Source organism: Anopheles gambiae, chromosome 2, assembly GCF_943734735.2.
Source record: "Anopheles gambiae chromosome 2, idAnoGambNW_F1_1, whole genome shotgun sequence".
Lineage (NCBI taxonomy): Eukaryota > Metazoa > Arthropoda > Insecta > Diptera > Culicidae > Anopheles > Anopheles gambiae.
This window is the reverse complement of record NC_064601.1, coordinates 47,864,075-47,882,061: the sequence shown is the minus strand read 5'-3', so window position 1 is coordinate 47,882,061 and position 17,987 is coordinate 47,864,075. Positions and strand designations below refer to the sequence as shown.

Below are 17,987 nucleotides of genomic sequence, written 5' to 3'. Positions count from 1 at the left end.
GACATCGGGACCCCACACAACAGCACCCCTTGGTTGTGGTGGTGGTGGTGTGAAATTTGGGGTGGAAAGAAAAAAAATCCTCATCTACCGACCTCCGCTTGGACACTCGCGTCATTTTGAGCGGGTGATTTTGAGCAATTGTAGAGACGAAAGGCAAAAAAAATATTCAGGGACGCTACACAATCGACCAAACGAAAAAAAAATGAGTCGCTATTTTGCCGTTCGCGAGTACATAAGCGAAAACTCGACGGCCTGCAGAAGGGATGGCATTCCTGCGCCAAGCGAAAGCAAAACCGGCGAGAAAGAGATACCGTGTGCCGCATACGCGTACACAATACCAAAACGACCTAACTAACGCACAAGACCCAAGCTCGGGGGCGCACAGTCCCGCGTGGTTGGCAATGGGTGGGAAAAAAGTGCGCCGCTGTTCGGTGAGCATGTGTTGGTGAGCGCGAAAATCCGCGGCACTTTCGGTGGCCTCATCGATGATGCGCGCCGCGCTGGCACGATGCTTTGCGTTCGCGATCCCAAGAAATACCCCGAGTACGCGACGCGTTGCGAAATTTTGGAACGCGTCCATTAGAACCCAGTGGAGTTGATTACTGCATTTCATTTGTTATAAGTTTTTCCGGTGCAATTTTTTGTCCTGTTTGTGGTGCTTTTAATCAAACAAATCAATGTACAAGAGTGAAAAATTCTATGGGAAATAATAAACAGTGCGCTACAGACAGTCCGGTAAGTAGTGGCCGTATTTGGGGGCGAAGGTTTAGGGGTGTGCTAGAGCGAAAACCCGGCCCCGAGTGACGAGCCAAGAAAACGTTAGTGAATTAAGACGGTAGACGACAAAATGTGAACGAACGCTTTACCGGGTTCCAACGTGTTGCTGGGCACGATTCTCACGAAACCCGCTCGACATTGTCGGCCTTGTGTACTTGCCTTGCCTACACGTGCACTGTCCCTCGTGTCTCTTCGGAATGAAGCAGGCATGAAAATGAATAAAATGCCCAAAAATATATCATTATAAAAACGGTACATCCACTGCATCCTTTCCCACCTTGGCCGAATGTGCTGGGCCGACGGTCCGACAGGAGGAAGGAGGGCGCCTGCTGATATACAAGAAGTGAGCGAGAAAAAAACCAGTGGGGTAAGGGGGGGGGGGATGTGTTGGGTAGAGTAGGCGGGGAGGGGGTGAACACGTAAGGGGGCAAGGGAAGGTGTGTCATATTATTTTTTTAATTATACATAATAATGTGCTACACTGGCGCTGGAAAAAACGACCAAAATAAGTAAAATACTATCCAGCAGCGAACGACGCCAATGTGGCTGATTTTTTGGCAATATGCATTCGCAGCCGGGTTGGCCGCGCTTTCCACCACCTCCTCGCGTACCTGGCCCACACTTTTCCCGTGTGACCTTTTTAAATTTTAGTGGTTTCTTTTTTCGCACTGTCTGATGGTTTATCAATGTGCTGTTTAATGTTTTCACTCTCACCTACATTTGGGCAGTATTTGGTCGGTTGGCACACAGTTGGAGTGTCGGGTCGCTGTGGCTGCTGATAATGAGTAGCGATGGTTGTTTTTCGTAGTTTTTTTTTTTTTGTTTTGTTTTTGGTTGGGTGCTTCGATTGTTTTCCTCCACCCTGTTGATTGGGCATGATTTGTTTTGGACGATTTTTAACTCGGGACCATTTTCATTGCTTTTGTTTACATCGATCAGCTGTGGCATTATGTGGCCGTAGTGAAGTTACGGTGTAAACAAATGTCGTTTGGTGAACTGTTGCGATTGTTTTGAAGGTTGGCAACTCGATTATCTTTGCAATTATCAGTGTATTTTTATTGTACAATAACTTACTTTTAAGCAAATAATTTCAATGTCATTGATTATGATAAAGTTTATTTTATCAGATGTTAAACAACTAATTTCATTGAAATTATATTTTTAGAAAATGTTGTACTAACTTCATGAGATAGAGTGATTAAGCGTCTTCGCTTAAATTGCCTCCTTATTTTCTGCTAGCAAATCGAATCTTCATATTTTCATGCGAGGTTTTATTAAGATCAGGAACACGCGTCAACAGCAGAATATTAATGATTCTCCAACTTTTTTTCCTGCGCTCAAACACGCCTATGATGATGCTTATTTATCATCAATCGGTTGATGAGATAATTTTGTGGATTCGCATCCTGGTGCAAATCAAACAAATCTTACCTCCCCCACCATTACTCTACCGCCCTTCGAGCCCCATTGGTCTGCCTATCAACGAATTCCAAAACTCCGGCAAAACTCCTAATCCACCCCCTCCCATTTTGCACACTAATGACACCCCGAGTGCAGGCCGGCTATGCTGGTGTTGCTGCTGCAGGCGACCGAAGCAAAACCCAAAACTCGATTCAATTACCGGAAAGCGCTGAGCTCAAATATTAATTCCCCCGCAGCTTGCGCTGCGCCACCTTCCGGTGGCAAAACAGCACACCCCAACGATTTGCCTGTACCAGAGGGGGAGTAGTGTCTGGCGCGCTTTTCGAACATGCAATATCCACCAATTTATCGATCATCACTCTTCATAATTATGATTGTCATTATAAACTGGTGCGACCGGACCGGGTGCACCTGTGATGAATGTCCCGGAACGTACTGCCGGAATGCGATACTGAGGCACACGCAACCCAGCACACTTCGGTCCCTACTGTCCCCACACCATGATCATGGTGCGGCACAAATAGTGACAAAAACATCAACGGTGAATTAAAAAAAAACTGCTTTGCAAAAATAAAACATCTTTCCAGCTGATATAAAAGACTGCGGTAGTGGGGGAGGCCTAGCAGCACGACACGCCAGACCGGAACTTTGCTAGCCAACAAAACTGTGGGTCGATTTTGTTCCGAGCGTAGAGAACGAACGTGGGATAAATTTAATTAATATTTCGTATCCTGTTCTGCGGACGTCGCTTTGCTTTTCATTTCGATGCATTTTGGCCTTGCGGATGATCGGGGTTATACGGCGTCGGTGGAGAAAACGTGTTCAAACTGCATCTAATTTCACTAATCAAGCAGAACATTACAATGTCTAAGAAGCGCAAACGATAACAAGGGAAGAATTGGATAAGTAAAAGTAATGTTTCGGACATAAGGTTCGTCTTTTCGTTTACTTCTAAAAACTATCCGCTGTGTTACATTCATGTTCGTATTAGACATTTGCATGCAATTAACGGCATAATACGCAGCTTCTATTCTAGACAACTCAAAGCAGAACAATACAAAAGCGTAGGCTATTTGTTTTCTACAAGCATAGTTTATTGGCATTGATTTGATCACCTTTTCCTTCTCTCTGAGGATGCTTAGTTCTTTGCGTGGGTTTAAATGGAACTAGAGTTAGTGAGCTATACACAGCGAAGTTTGTCTGTAATGAGAAGAGAAATACAGTGTGACATTATTTGCGTTATTTAAATAATGATAACAAACTGAAATGAAAAGAAAAACAGATCGATAATGAAACATTTATTCAATGTGCGGGCCATCATATTTGAGCCTGTTTGAAGTCATCTCATTTGAGCATAGTTCGGGTTTCCTTTGATACAAAACAAAACTCATCGCTGCGTTCATTTTACTCGCTTGAGACGAACCAGTCGGGTGTATGTATGTGCAAATGCGTTAGGGCTCCCTGGAAGATGAGAGTGGCCCAAACCCACCATAGCGTACCCACGCTACTACCACCACACGGGCAGGATACATAAGCGCTCGCGACAGAGTGTACCGATAAGCATTTCACCCAGAGCAACATCATGTCACCCCCGGGCCGAAACTGGCAACGGACATTTGCAGGAATAGGGTAGGCAAAAAAAAAAACGATGACACTGATGGTCTTCGATCGGGACAGTCGCTTATGATACGGTCACTTTGACTCCCTGGAGGAAAAATAACCCTTACGCACACGCATGTACTGTTCCTATGTAGTTTTTTGTTGTTGTTGCTTCTCTGGTTATTTCAGTGCCCTTATATCCTTTAGCAATCACACGCACACACGCAAATAAAAAAGCGCACGCGCATTGCCACCATAAATATGCACGCACGCACGCAAGCACGCATAGACACACGCACGTTGTGTGGTATTTAGATAAAAAAAAAAAGATTGAAATTTTCTTTGCAAAGACATTTCGAATGATTGTATGAACAACAAAATAGAAACGATAGAAACATTAACTAAATTATTTTGCTGTGTAGTTAATCGATTTCAACAGCTTATTTACATGATAATCATTTGAGTTGTTCATTTTTTCCTGCTTTTCCTTTTCCTTTGTACATTGACACACATTTTACCTTAAAAATTGATTATTCCCCCCATTTTTATTACGGTTTCGCTACTTCACTTTGTCATTTTTATTTTTATTTGAATTATCAATCAGCTGCTGTTATTGCCAAACCTTGCAACGGTCCGTCTCGGGGGCATCCGCCTTTCACACTCCTCCATTTGCATCGGTCGCTTTCGCTTTCCATGAGTGCATTAAGCACAGTTCCGACATTGAACCGAAGCACGAAGCACATTACCCGTTAACGTTTGTTTTTTGGCAATCAATAAATCGCCAAAAAATGTCATTATAATGATACACGCCCGTACACACACACAGACATACGCACCCGAGTGGGGTGGATAAAAACGCGTGGTAATGTCTCTTGAATGGTGGAATGTGAAACGTTGGTACAATGGCATTTCCGGTTTATTTTCGCGACGATATTCAATGGTATACAAACCATTGCATTAGTAAACGGTTAAACGTGTTACGTGTATTATATGGAAACGATAAATATGTTTCTGCTTAGGAAGTACTGATTGGTTATCTGATAATTAGTTATAAAATCATAGATTTTCAATCATTAAAGACTTCCCGGAAAGCATCTTTTAAAGCTTTTGGACGCCTAACGCCATTGGTCTGCTCCACACTGCACATGGCGTAAGATGTGCCGGGGGAGATTCGTATGATCATAGCTTTCACGTAGGTTGTTTAATGAATCGTTCACGGTTTTCGATGGTGCACGATGAGCAGAACATGCTTCTCCATTTCGCTTATCTCGCTCTTTTGCATGCATACACATTGCGCTAGCACTTGTTGCAATGAATGTGAAAGCGAATGGAAATAGTGTGCCTGCAGCAAGTTGTACTAAGGCGCATTGCTTCCTTTCTCACTCTCCCACCTCGCAAACGTTTGCAAGCCAATGATTTTAACGTAATTGTGTCCTACCATTGCCAAGTGCGAGATATGCGACTATGACAACAAGTAACAAACAATAAAGTGTGATTCACAATCAAGATGAAATCTTCGAATAGATAATAGATAAGCTCCAAATCCAAGCCATAAATAGACGAGCTGTCAACCATTCCGGGTCCACACCATTTTGAATCGAATGGAAATGGAATTTAATTTAAATCATGTCTTCGGGTGCATCATTTTCAGCAGAGCGTTACAGCAAAGGCAACACACAGAACAAATGTGATCCAACCCATCAGTAACATCTCGGTCTTATGCAAAAGCCACCACCAGCGCCACAAAATGCACAACACATTTGCACAATTAAAATCTCCGTTGATACAAACATTTGTCCTGCCTCTGAACGACTGAACTGAACAAAATAGGATGGCAAGATGGACGGTTTCACAGAGTGGAGGGTTGTAAAAAAATAAACCCAACGAACGTCGAGCAATTGACATCATTGCCACATACAATATTTAATTCATTTCCCATTCCCCCTTATTCAGAAAGAGAGAGAGAGAGAGAGAGGTTGGAGGAATTACTCCTTCCATTTTACAAGGAAAAACAACTCATGTTTCCGTTTCTATGCCTAATCGAATCGAAATCCAACGTGCACAGACCGTCCGAGTTTTGCCTTACTTCTCTATTCGATATTGCCTTCCCAGTTGCCTCACGAATGCCTCAGCAAACAAAAATAATAATCTTTGCATAAATGTACAACACTTTTCCTCGTACCGTCCTATTGCAGACCGAACAAACCACACTGGACCGAGCGTTGAGCCGGCCAGACCCTAACGTTTCCCGAGTTCGAACAGGATTCCGAATATAAATGTCTTGCCTGCTTGCACAATTTGATCCGATCTTTTCTGCATCATGTGGACTTCGGGACGGGTGGCACGTCTGTGTCCCCTTCCCCCTCCGTGGACCTAGTCGTACCGTATTTGAGATATTACAAGTCGCAGCCAGGGATCCATCTTCCTTCCACTGAGCACGAACGGTTCAGCAGTAGTTGAACGGGCGTATTGTAACAATGAGAAAGGGTTACAAAACTAGTTTCACAATCACACAAGGTTGGGGTAGAACGGAGGAAATCGGGAGTGATGAGCATTCCACCCACAGCTCCTGCTTTTGCCTTGGAATGTCGGTGCTCGGTTGGGTGCCCCATTGTTGTAATATTTAAATGAGATTTTTTTTTCTCGATCTCGAAAGAATGAATTTTCCCGCTCCTGCCTTCTTTGTGCAATGGTCCAGCGTACCACGACACTGCCAACGATAAGGCAATGCATTTCTCTAGATGTGAAGCAGTTCCTCACAAGCTCACGTGCTCCACCTCGTTTCATCTCACACTCCCTTACCCTAATCACACACATACACACACGATGCATCTACGGCCACAATCGGTTCGACTGCTCTTGGAGGAACATGCAACAAACCAAAAACAAAAAATAGCCAATGCTCCAACACCACGCACCCACTTTGGTCTCTCCCTCCCAGGAATGCATTTTATCTAACCCTGTTTGCGAGCAGAAACAAAAGAAACCTCTTCATAATCAGGCGCAACCCGGGGAGGCGGATGTGAGCCGGATGTGGAATCGGTTGCGAAAGAAATATAAAATACTTCTGACAAAACGAGCCAATGGAACGGGCTAGTTGGCGGACACTATTCAATCCTTCCTGCCTGGACGACCGGTGCTCCACCTTTCTCCTTCGTTTCACCGGTCCGTGGCGAGGACTCTGCGAACCGAATCTTATGCACAGTACCATCCGATTGGACCATCATTGTCGGGTACGATGCCAGACATGTGTCAGAGCATAGAGTATGTCATAGAGTGCGCATCAGCAGGGTTTGGCAGAGGGTAGGTGTGTGGATGTGAGTGTATATGTGTATGTGTATGTGTGTGTGAGCTACATTTCTATCTGTTATCGCTCGAAGCAATGGCTCCACATGCCGAGGACGCCGAGGACAAACGGAACGGTCGTGTCTTTTCTCTATACTTTTTGGTACTTCTTCTTCTTCTGCTGCTGCCGGGCGCTCATTGCTTTCATTGGTTCAACAATTGGTATGAAAAGCAACAAGATGATGCCGAACAGTACAGGAATGATGCATAAAACTTGGTCGCTTCTTTCATCTTTGAGCCGATGTGGGTATGTCTCTAGCAGTGCGGACGATGCTGAGGTCACTAGCAAAACGATAGCACACAAGAAAACCCTTTGTTTTCCAATCACAATATTTAAATGAAATTAATTGAAAACATGTTGCAACAGCGGTTAGCTTCATTTACACACACACACACACACGGAGGAATAAGAATGACTGTGATGTGAGGTTTTTAGAGTAGACATACAGAGCTATCTAGTTTAATTAATCAACTCATTTCTCGGTTTATTGCCTACAAAAATGATGTCTTATTTACGGTTAGTCTCTGAAGCCGTTCCCAATTTCCTATCCTTGTTTTTGTTCAGGTACGGCAAAACTTTACACAATTTTTCATGTACTTCAATTTCCTCCAGCGAGCCTATAAGTTTGAAAATTTGTCGATAAAACTCGCCTGCCGCATCCTTGCTATGCCGCTCAACTTTGACCCTTTTTCTAAACGATTTACCAAAATAGTGGCGTTAGAGAAGAGCGACCGGTCGACCGTCAGAGGTTGATCTTTTGCTTGCTTTTTAACACCCCGGAAATGAAAATCGTAAGTGTGTAGAAAGGTATACGACCCTCTGCTGGGAGTTATAGCTACAAGGTGTGTGTGCATGCAAATATTAAACTTTTATGATTATAGTATTAGCGCCTGCGACTGGCGCCGGTGCCCGGTTGACGCTGGTTGAAGCCATCATTAAACTCCAACCCATTAAATGCCGTTCGTTTGGATAGTCTTAGGTATGTTTGCATACGTTCAGCTGTCTTCCTTCCCTGCTCCCGTGTTTAATCACTTTGGCGTTGAGAAACGGCGTTGATAGAGGTCTATCTACAATGGTGCATTTAATTTTCGACCAAAAATGCCTAGCTTCTACTGCTAAACAATGACAAGTCAAATATGTACTCATATGGAGTGAGCATGAATTGCCTTGCAAAAAAAAAAAACACTCTCTCATACAAAACGCCCTCTTGGCCAAGGAATGTGCAGAGGTCTGGTTTTGCCACATACGCACGCATACCAAAACCATCCAGAGCGAGCGCCTGATGGAGACCAAACCTTTTGAATGGTGCTCAAATCTTTACGACCCATAAACTTCGCTCTGCTGAACATTAATGGAGAGTATATTTCGAGCACCCTACATGCCGTCACGTGTGCCAATGGTGAATGGAATGGAAATTGAGAGAAATATTTGAAATATTTAACACTAATACAAGACTTTTCTGGAACCTTACGTGGATGTGTTTCACTTGCAAACCACAGTTTGTAAAAGCAAAATTTTAATTTACATGATAACTTTCTCAAATGAGTTTCATCAATAAAGAAGGGACAAAAATGTCATCAAACCGTACCACATCTTCTTCCTGCGTCGTCTGTCCCGCTGCCCATGAGATAGCTACATGTTTCAATGAATTGTGGATAACGGTACGAAGGACAACCAGAAGCACCCGGTAAATAAGAACAAGAAGAAGAAGAATAAGGACGCTTTGCATAAAGAAAAGTTAGTTTTCTCCAATATCCCAAACCAAACATACCGCACTGCGATGACCATCACATTTCCATCCCGTCCGTGTCAACACGCGGGTCCCTTCCCCGTGACTCACCGGCCGGAGGAAAACAAACTCTTTAGTAATCGTACCCACACACACACATGCTCATCCACACAGAAACTTCATCATCTGAGCCGTCCTTCGGTCAATACTTTCTACCCTGGGCCGGGGCCGCTTCCACTGCCACCGGATACTCAAGTTGCTATCGAATGAAAACTCATCGCTTTAGCGCCAGCCCGCATACGGGGGGTGGGTCCGTCGAAAACGGATCCATAAAAAGTATTACATTTTCCTTGCCCGGGGCAGTTGTTTTTTTCTTCTTTTCTCTCTCTCTCTCTCTCTCTCTCTCTCTCTCCTCTCCTGGTTGGTTCGTTTTTGTTGTCAGTAACTTCTTTTCCATACACTTTCCTTCCCTACCTGACACAGTGTATCAGAGGGGAGTGTTGCGAAGGAAGGGTGGCAAATAGTTTTCCCGTTTTGCCCAAACCTGAGCAATGCAAAAAAGGAAGAATAAGAGTTCCATTCAGCCGACATACAGTTTACATCGACCATCTCGGATGGTGGTGGGTGGTAGGGCCCCGGCAGCAGCTGGCCCCAGGATCGGAAGATGGAATTGCTTGACCTGTAGCGATGGAGGATTCTCTTTTATATTTATCTTCGGATAGAATAATTAAACATTTCGCAATCAACCTGCAGCCCGGGCTCGGGGTGGGAGAGCTTTTCAGTGCAGATGAAGATGAAGAGGCCAGTGCCCGAGCTTTCATCCCTTTTCCTGCTCGCCGATGTAACCCGTTCTTGTTGTAAATCAAACGAGTGAATGTTCAGTACTTTCTTTGCATTTCATTTCTACTTCAGTAATATGTGTCCGTACGTTTGTGTTTGTTGCTTTGTACCTTTCTGCAACTGAGTGGCATGGTGTTGGTTGATGGGGAGAAAGCAGTGCTTGCAGGATGAAGAGGTTGCCACAGCATCTTCAAATGCAGTGAATGGGGTGCAAATAAATCAAACGAGGCGGTTTGTACAACCGTAGCGTTTGAGTCTGCGTTTGTCTGTGTACATGATTAATTTTTATGGTCGCTTTGCCGTACAGTTGGCTACCTTTTTGCAATGTTTTTAATAGCAAAGCAGTAAACTTGTAGCGAACATCGTAAGCCAGTACTGTTCGGGTCTCTGGATACATTGGAAAGCAATTTCATCTGCATGATATAGTTGCGAATGAAACACTCGTTGATTAAAAGGTGGCTCAGTGAGCCGGGATTATGCATAAGCCCCGGTACCGTACTGAGTAGCGTAGACCTAGTCGCACCAGCCATCGACTCAACCCGGTAATTGTCAATCATTGAGGCGCTGGAGCTGCATTTGATCGTAAGCTCTTGTTGCTTCCGTTGTTTGTTTTACTCAATCACACAGTCATACGGTTTAATGTATTGGCAACTTTTCACTTAAATTCCAAGGCCTACAGTTCTGTGGCACAAAGAAGGTGGAGGGTTTTAGGCGGAAATGAATTCTAATTTTCACAGGAACCATTAATTTTGCGACTTTTCACACCCTCTGAAAGGCAATTTTTCTTGCGTGCCCTAAACCCCCGGGTTTGATTTATTAGTGAGCAACCCAACCCGGGCGATTTTCACACAAACGAACACACAAATGATCGTTAATTTTCCATACCAGGAGCATCTTAATTATTATCTTACTGTTTTTAGCTCTTGTTTTCGGTGAAATGTTTGCCTGCCGGATATTTAAAATCCTTTCGCCCGGCGATGCTAAACATTAGTTGTGAAGCATGGCAATGAGAATGGCAGGGGTTTGGTTTCCAACATCCATTGTTGATGATACATCTGTAAATAGAGCACAGAGCACAGAGCATCGGACCGATGTGAAGATTTCACCCGAAGCTCGAAGGTAGCACATCCTATGACCTTCTATGATGGTGCACACCAAAATGTGGAATGTTGAGCGAACCCCGAATTTTGGCCCTCCCTTCCTTCATCAACCGCAAAACAGGAGCCTTACAGAACCTTCAAAAGTTCTCAGCACACACACACACACACCGCTCCACATCGCATACTTTTTGTACACTGCCCGCTGCAAGAAGCGACCGTCAAAGAGGTACCGATGGCGCTGGTGTGCTCGCTTTCCATTCGTACGCAAGCATTGGCCCAGCACCGGGCCCATAATGTTGTACAGAAAACTATTAGAAAATGAAGGGTTCCTACACTCCGCCCCGTTGCTGCCAGTTGCTGCTCGAATGCGAACAATACACGACCCACCCTGTGCGGTAGGGCCCGGAAACAGGGAGAGCCGTACGGCTACACAACCCTGCCCCTTTGCTCTGCCAAAAGGGTGTTTTTCTCTCAACCCCCGATGAACGGTACTCTCGGTAGCCCAACCCCGACCGACGATAAGCAGGCGACCTGAATGTACCCTAGCAACACTACTCCACAGAAGCTGGCTGTGCTCGTGAGTTTGTGTGAGTGTGTTTGTGGGGGGAGTTTGTGTCTTCTGCTCCTGCTGCCCGGGCGTATGATTCTGGTGTTTTAGCCGAAGTGGGGAGTGTGGGGGTCACTGTCAAGAAGGGTTTTGTTGTTAGTTTAGGTAAAAGAGTTACCCCTTTAATGCCCGTACTCTCCCCGTGCTGGGCACCACAAAAGACTACTTGCTACCACTCACCACAAAGGGTAGTCAGGTTTTTCGTCTTTTTCTTCCAACTCACGGTTTCCGACAGCACATTCAGAAGGAATCGCCTCCCAGCTTGGGGCTTGCTGACCAGAGAAACGAAACTAAGCGTGCTAAGGTTCCGATTGCTTTGTACTTTTCCAAAAAACTTCCCCTCTCCCTGCTGTAGGTTCCGGTTCATCTTCCACCAGCGAGGGTACCTTGCAGCAAGAAGACCGGCAGCGCAAAACGCGGACGGTTTGGGGGCAAGCAGAAGAGGCGAACGGAGAGCGAACGAACGAGTGATTTGGTGAACATTTTCGACTAGTTTGGATCGTTTGTTCGCATCCGACGTTTTGGGATAATGCTGTGGCTCGTACAGGTCACGCAGCTAAGCGGTCCGAGATACTGGACGGGCGGAAATTGTGCAAAACGGGTGGTAGACCCCGGCCCCAGAAACGATAGTTTTCACCCGCCCGGCTGGTGTGGCTCGGCTTAGGTGTGTGGCGGTGGTGGTTTTTTGGTAACAACTTTGCTCGGGTACAGGAGAAGTTAGCCATCCCGCTGCCCGGGACGAAGGAGTTTGCCTCGCTCTGGTCTCGTTCCAAAGTCCCTGAAGCGATGCAAAAGGAAGGGCGTGGGGAGGGAAAGGCGCGAGGGGGCACCAAGAACGAGAAACGAGATTGGTACGATATTTTGTGCTGAAATTACTAATTTATAGTTTTAAAAAGTGGTCACTGGATCTGGTGCAATGGCTCGGGTGCTTTTGACCTGCGCGCCGTGGACCCTACCGGCAGTGTGGTGAGACCGGTAGGATTGGAGAGGTTTCTGTGAGCTGTGGAAGAAGGAGAAGGGGGATGGTGGTACGGTAGTAGCGCTAACTGTTGTAAGGCAATATATTTTCCTCCAAGAATCGCCCAACAGAGGGTGAAACTGGCCCGGTGGTGGGATCGGGAATATTAGAAAATTTTGAACCATAAAAGTTAAACCGCTTCGAGTAACGAGCTGTCCGTAAGGTTTCGGCGCAACGGGAACGTTGTTTAATAGCGATAAAGCATATTCTAAAACTCGGCATAGCTTTTCGAAAGCACACCGCGTGCACAATATTGCTGGCGAGTTTAACTAATTTAACGACTTTCTGGAATGGTTTTCTAGCGATGCGGATATTGTACAAATTTTGAGATGAGAGTGTTTTAGCCTCTCATACAATTCAACAACGCTTTTAACTGAAATTGGCAGCTAATAAAATATCAAAAGACTGGTTGCTGACGCAGGTTCTCAGGATGAAATAGTCAATGATAACATGAACTTTTGAATGGAACTTTCATCGTTTTTTGTCTTTGAGACATTGTCAATCAGCTAGTCTGTTTTGTTGTTCCCAAAAGTTAATTTTAAAACCAAGATTTATCATAATAACCGTCCTTGCCGAAGAAATGACGTTAGACGTAACATACATCAGTTTGCCCCCATTGCATGCATGAATAGAAAGTCCACAATGTTCCTGCTCGTATGTTCAGAATCATTCCACGCAGCCTATAAACATGACACACCGTAATCATAAACCAACTAAACCCATGCAACGTACCTGCCAGGACAACCAAGAGCTATGGCAGAGGCATAAATAATGCTAATGCATTACATTGGGTATGTATACGTGCAGGGCGCTTTGCTCAGGTGTTCTATGCCACAAGCTGGGCTTGAAACCGTATCAAATGTCATCGCAACCATCACACTCGCAGTGATGCATTACGTCATCAGCACGCACAGTTCCATCATCTCGGCTCAGAAGCAATGTGCATACTCTGTTGCATTATTATCTATTCATCTCCCTTGCTGATGTGTTTTTTTTCTGTTCAGTGTGGCAGTGTGGACAAAATGTGTCTTAATTGAATGTAATGGTTTTATGACATTGTCCCATTTGTACATGAGTAAAGGGCTTCTTACATCATCGCCGTAAGTATATTGACTTTTTCGGAAAATAATTCGAAAATAGTGAAAAAGCACAACAAATCAATGGCAATAGCTATCCTGAGCGTTGAATTCCTGATTATCTTTACCTTTCTAACATCAGTTGTGGACTATTTTTCTTTGTAGGTAATTGATCCTTGTTCGCTTACACGAACCCATTCCGCAACCACATTACACTCATTAATTTATATCCCGACTTTCGTCTACAATGCACATATCACAAGCCTAAGCTCGAGCAAACGGTTCTGGTTTTCCAGTACAAACAGTGTACCTGACCAGATATTCAACCATCCCAGCTTTATTCCCGTTTTCACCGAAAACCTAGCTCTCATCCTGTGCCTCGTACTGCCTTGCCTTCAGGTACTGTCGCAAGAGGGAGAACATTATCCCGGGCACGGTGGGATGGCCGTTAGATGGAATTCATTGCACCATACACCCTCACTAAACCCCGACCGCCGCTGTATGCATTTTCCATCAAACCGGATGAAACGCATTAGTGCTCGCGGGATGCATTCGCGCTGTGTACGCGCCACGGTTTTTGCCGTGCGCGGGATGTGTGTTTTTTTGCCTTGGTCGTGCTCTGCTGGCATTGCTGCTGCGGCCCTGTCATCGTTATTCTTTTCCACATCTCTGCTTGGATAGCTTTTTGTGATGCGTTTGATTTTTCGCTTCCAAGCCCGCGGCCCGTCATCGTCAAGGATGTTATCGCGGGCGGCTGTGCTGGATGGTTTTCTGCACCCTGACCCTCTGAGCATTCGCCATCTTCCTTTCGCACAGAGATTGATCCATTTTCAAACGAACTAAAATTGAGCTGGATTGAGCTGGCGTTTGTGCCCGTGTGTGTGTGTGTGTTAAGGTGGTCGCCACGAGCAATGAGGTCGCTGGCCGAAATGCTCGGTCGCCGGGACGCTCGGACGCTTTTATTTCGGACCCTTCCGGGCTCCCGATTGTCCCGGGCTTTGGCAGCGGCAGCGATGATAATACTTGATTACATACCGATCACCGGTGCACGTTGCAAATGGAGCTCCGAGCGGGAAGCGGGACTGGCAGCAGCGAGCCCTCAAAATCAACCCCAACATTTCAACCGTCGTCTGCCAGGGCGAGCGTCATCGTCGCGTTTCGTACGATTTCGGCCAAATGCAACGCAGCAATGTGCATCTAATGGTGCACAAATGTAGTCGCTGCACAAAGCACGATGCACTCGGGCTTCTAATACATTCAAACTCCCAGCGAAACATGCCCTGGCTGGAGGTGCATTGCACATGCACATGCAATGTGTTAGAAAACGCAAGCTCAAATGCGAGTGCATATCGACAAATGCAGCGGAAAGTGTGTGGGGAAATGCTAAGCTCTATCTCTCTCACGCACCCGTGTTCTTTTTTCCATCTCGCTCCACTAAAACCTATGCAAGACTAGCAGAAATGGGGCTAGTCCCCCATAACAGCAAACCGGGTAATATATAACGGACAGCTTTCAGTCGAAAAATCCCACCCGATGTCAAATATTGTACCTGGATTACGACCCGATAGGAATGCTCCTCCGCAAACCGTACAGCCCCACCGTAAAAGGACCCCTTAAACACGCACACACACGCACGTAGTGTGTGCAGGAAAAAGTGAGCCCGAAACGAATCAAGAGTGGAATTTTGAATCCCCTTTGAATTGAATTTTTCACGTCCGTCGGCAAAAGCAGGCGCACGACCGGGGGACGAGGAAAAGTGCTGAGACGGCAGGATGATGGGGAATTGAAGGGGACATGGAGTGGCGGGAGGGGGGGGGGGTGATATCCGGGAGGGAAATGCAGCTCAAACGGACGGATGGGCCTGACCGGATGTGAGGCTGCTATTTGCACCAGAAAACCTCGAGAACGCACGCACAAACGAGATGCACACGATTGCATCGCTGGTGCAGTCGTGTTGGTTGCCTAGCCATCCACTACATCACACTTGATGGCTATCCCATGCACATTCGCACACACACACACACATACGCACACAAACACAGTCAGTTGCAGGGCGAGAACCTGCTCCACTGCCCCCATCAGCAACACCTTCGGCCATTCCCAGCACATAGCAAAGACGGGCACGGGAGATGTGATAGATGCCGCGTGTGCACTGGTGCATCAGCAAGAATAGCATCCGCATGCAGTGCAACAGTGCATACGGCCACCGTGCGGAGAGTACAGGCGCAGAGGGCACCCAAACACTGCCGATGCAGCGAACAAGAGCCAAAGTGCATCGTCAGGGAAACGCAACCAAGTGGAAATGGCGCTGTGGCTGTGGAAACGGGAGAAGAAGAGACACGCCATCCAGCCAGCCAGCCAGCCAGCCAGCAGCCAGTGCTAGATGAATGAAGATGAAAAGTGCATGAAAATTATTTTCAGCTACACATACACACACAGGGATTCGCACAAACAGGGACGCACAAACAAACGTGACCAGAGCCATAAATATGCATCCGAGACTTGGGAAATTTACAGGCTTTTTCAATTCCACTTGGATGGTTGTGTGGGCCGGGAACGGATACATGGAGAAGATACAGAACCGTCCGCTGCTGCATCGGGGAGTGCACTCTGTCAAATACATCAAAACGCATAAATTTTTCCCAGGAGAAATGGGATAAAATTCCAAAACGCATCCATTCTCCTCCTTCCCCATTATTTCGCAACGCACAAAACCATGCGTTGTAACGCAGCCTGAGAGCTGAGTGCTAGCTAAAAATTTACACCGCCCAGCCTGCAGCTGCGCATTGACCTTTTTTTTGCTATGTGTGCACCAAGTAATGGATGCTTTCAATTTGTGCAATTTAAAGTGAAGGATTTTTATGAAGATTCACGATCACGGGAGACTAACCTAAGAGTAACACCCAACTTACGGACAGAGCGCACGTAGACTTTACTCGGTGAAACTGTTGTGCGGTTGAAACTCGCTCCTTAAGGGTTTCATCAACTAGCTAACCAAACTTTGCTTTGCTTGCTGGCTTCTTTGCTCAAGTAACCGATCCGATTCACGCTCGGCGTAAGACTGATCGCGGCACGTAATCTTCAAGTGTGTCTGACTCGGATGACCAGGAGATGCCATCACATCAACGCACTGTAAGGGTCCTTCTCAATCGGGGATCTCTCGGTAGCATCAACCGGTTCTCCCAGTTTTTAGAAAACATCTCTACTATGCTAAAAAAACTGTCAACGGAAGGGTCAACGGTGGCGGCAAATTTCTCATGAGACAAGGTCTCGACACATCGGACCATCTTCTTGCGCCTTGAACCCGGGCGACCACTTTTCCAAAACTTGTTCAGGGTGGACTTTAAGACGAAAGCAAACCGAACCCAGCGGAACCATGAACGAGCATTCTAATGCACGCTGAATGTTCTGATTATATGGATATGGTGTGATGGAAAAGGGGTATTTTTTTAGAGAGGAAAATATTGTTCTTGTCTCAAATTCCATACATGTTTGCTGTTACATCGTTTTTTAATCTAAGGTTTGTTTGTTTTCACGTTCGCTATCTAACCCTTTTCGGTAGAGTCTCGGTAATCTTTCATTTAAAATCCCATCCGTTGAAAACATATGATGCTCGCATTTTGCCGATCAACATGAGTTATTTTCAATATTCAATATTATTTAGAACAATTTTCTTAAACAATTTCATCTGAATTGACTCGGATATAATGATACAATTATATCAATTTGAAGAAATTATAAAAGAAGTTAAAAACTATCTAAATCGATCTAAAACGTGCATGAATAGGACTAAGCCTCTATCGTGTTAGAACAGAATTTAATAAGCATTTCTTAGTTAAGAACCTTTAAACAGAAGTGCTTCCTCTTCAAACCCTAGTTAAAGGCAGCATAACTGCGTAGGTCCTTACAACAATACGAAGTGCAAGAATATTTCATTATTTTCAAAAATTTTGGCTCTAAACTGAAACTCATAACTGTGTTAGAGTACAGCACAGCGATAGTTCTTACGACGAGCACAGCGATAGTTCTTACAGATCGTTTGCTATAAATTTTACATAAAGAGTTGAAAAGAATTATTTTAATTCCAGGTGAACGACTAAGGGACGATTTTAAATATATAAAATGTTGCATTAACAAGTATATATGTTTTATATCTCGGGATAAACTATGTATAACAATAACAATTGTATGAACACTTTTCATTCAACATCACGCTTACTGCACAAAACGAGAGTGTATGATATTTAAAAGGCGTGTATTTCCAATCTAATTGCCTGCGTTTATACGAAATTATTTTATTATCTTATTTGTACGATCTAACTTATTTCTTTATCTAGAGCAAATGTTAATCAATTAAACTATGATTTGATAGCACCGTATTGAAATTTTTAGTCTAAGGAATTGAATTTCTATAGTTAGTAGTCCATTTGTTCATTTGTGTGTGAATTATTGAATAATCCTTTACGGAAACTG

General features: G+C 45.0%; 1 protein-coding gene and 1 long non-coding RNA gene across 2 annotated transcripts in view; one reads left to right on the top strand and one right to left on the bottom strand.

The window, feature by feature from the left end:
• Window positions 1-16,595, bottom strand: part of LOC133391948 (uncharacterized) — a 44,596-nt gene extending 28,001 nt beyond the window's left edge. The window contains exons 1-2 of the long non-coding RNA XR_009765375.1: window positions 16,427-16,595; window positions 3,315-3,399 (exon numbers count right to left, since the gene is read on the bottom strand). This is a non-coding gene — a long non-coding RNA (uncharacterized LOC133391948). The remainder of the gene's footprint in view (window positions 1-3,314; window positions 3,400-16,426) is intronic.
• Window positions 525-17,987, top strand: part of LOC1270900 (homeobox protein prospero) — a 169,752-nt gene continuing 152,289 nt past the window's right edge. The window contains exon 1 of the mRNA XM_061648987.1: window positions 525-735. The gene's annotated coding sequence lies outside the window, so the exon portion shown is untranslated. The remainder of the gene's footprint in view (window positions 736-17,987) is intronic.